The 2,247-nt window shown below is 46.0% G+C and overlaps 1 pseudogene; it reads right to left on the reverse strand.

Annotated features, from left to right (window-relative positions):
* Positions 1 to 495: 495 nt before the first annotated feature.
* Positions 496 to 1,257, reverse strand: LOC104947957 (DNA-binding protein SATB2 pseudogene; annotated as a pseudogene).
* Between the last annotated feature and the right edge of the window lie 990 nt (positions 1,258 to 2,247).

The following is a 2,247-nucleotide window of genomic DNA, read 5'->3' on the forward strand; positions in this document are numbered from 1 at the left end:
CAGGGGGGGGGGGGTTACCTTGGTTGGTGATTGGCTAATGGTTACAAAGCCAAAACATCGTTATGACATCACAAAGTGGCCAAAATCTGATCAGCTCATTTTCAGACAGGTTTTTATAGAAATGGATCAAAAAGAGAGAGAATCTTTGTTCCTGAAACTTTCAGAGTCTCTTTCCACAGAGGAGACACATGTTGATGTAGAAGAGACATGAAGAAGAGGGGACACATGTTGATGTAGAAGAGACATGAAGAAGAGGGGACACATGTTGATGTAGAAGAGACATGAAGAAGAGGGGACACATGTTGATGTAGAAGAGACATGAGGAAGTGCATTTTGCATAATAGGTGACCTTTAACCCTTTCCTGACTCAATGACACCATCTCTATGAATGAAGCTACCCTCTCTCCTCCTTTCTGTCCTCGTCCTTCCTTCCTTCCTCTTCCTCCCCCCACTGTCTCCTAACTTCTTGACCACAGTCGGTCCTGTTTTTCCTACCTGTGTGCGGTTGAAAGCCACACGGGCGAACACGGCCTGCGAGACACTAGCTCTCTTCAGCTCGTCTCTGACCTGCTGGTAGATTTCACAGGAGACGTCTGCGGGGTTGGAGGCGTTGCTCCCTGGATGGTCTCCTCCCATTTTGGACCCCCTAGGGATGGGCGGGTGGTTGAGGAACTGCTGGTTGATGGCCTGTGGGTGCTGGTGGGCTAGCAGGCGGCTAACGGCTAGCTGCTGGTTGATGAGGTGGGCCATGGCGAGCTGTTGTCGCACCAGTTGAGGGGAAAGTTGGGGGGAAAGTAGCCCACCTGGACCCAGCAGGGAGGGGGGAGGAGGGTGAGGAACCTGGCCCGTTCGGAGGGGGGGGCTGTGATGCATCGGGCCGTGAGGAGAGGGTTGTTGTTGTTGTTGTTGTTGTTGGGGGGTAAGAGGATGCTGTGAGGGATTCTGAGGGTCTCCAGCTTTAAGGAGGGGGCTGCCGGACCCCAGGTGCACGAGCTGAGCCAGGCCGGACAGGTGAGGAGGGGGGGGTCTCTGGCCCAGCACGCAGAAGTCCGCCATGTTGTCTCTCTCTACTGGAAAGCGGAAGAAGAGACGGTCACTAGGTTAACATGCACGCTAAAATGTCATTGTTTTTCAGTATATGATAATACTCAGAATTGAATGAGGCAGTGAGGTCGGTCAAACAAACACTTTAAAGAGTCCTTACTTTTTATTTCAGCAGCATCTCGTCCAGACCACATCTTCTCCAAGTAATCTACTGCTCAACAAAACACATAGAGAAAGAAAATCTTTCAGTAGGTAAAGCTAAAATGTTATTTATCTACAAACGTGAAAAAAACGTCACAACACTCTCACCTGAAGGACCTCGTTATTAGCTTTGAAGCTAACATGCATGAATAGTGCTCAAAACAATGGAACCGTGAGGTGAGATTTATCTGTTGGCAACTTCTGTTTTCAAGTAACATACTTATATACAACTTCACATTCAAAACATAAATATTCATTCAGAGAAAAAAGCTCTGATTGACAGGTGTAGCAGCCAATCAGAGCGAAGTCAGCTCTTTTGGAACTACAGCCAGGAGAAGAGTGTAACCTCACACTCCTCCAAGTAGCAAGGCATTCAGTTCTTTCTACAAAGCCATATTTACATCCACCTTTCATCCCAGGTTGCACGTCTGAAGCTGATTTATATGTTGTGTGGGAGTCACAGATATGTACAGCACAGGTTTTTATTTATAGTGCCGTGTTGGATTTCACCTGATGAAAGAAACCCTGCAGCATTTATGATCAAGCCACCGCGCTTGAATTATATTCCCAGTTAAATGTGTTTACATTCTTATATTTACTTTATGATTTACAGCGACTGCATACGCAGCGCCTCGCCTCTTTACAGAAGAGGAGGCCACTGCTGTGTGTTTGCGTTCATTCATTTCTAGAAAGATGTAATCGCGGTCAACAGAAATAGCTGAGTGTTTCTGAAACGCTGACTACTAGCTTTCAACTTCCTAATGTATCAAAGAAACGTCAAAAGCTTGTTGCAGAAACACATTGTTTTATCTCAGATGATCGTGAAGTGGAAATACATTTTTAAAGCTGTGCATCAGGGGGGTCAAACTGAAATACACAGTGGGCCAAAATAAAAAAATGGGTACTAGTGGAGGGCCGGACTGGTTCAATGTTTATAGCAGAACTTATTGAAATGAACTTATTGCACATATTAAACCTGGAACTAACAAAGCTTAAATGATT

The sequence above is a fragment of the Notothenia coriiceps genome, unplaced genomic scaffold (assembly GCF_000735185.1).
Source record: "Notothenia coriiceps isolate Sejong01 unplaced genomic scaffold, NC01 NC01_scaffold00013508, whole genome shotgun sequence".
Classification (NCBI taxonomy): Eukaryota; Metazoa; Chordata; class Actinopteri; order Perciformes; family Nototheniidae; genus Notothenia; species Notothenia coriiceps.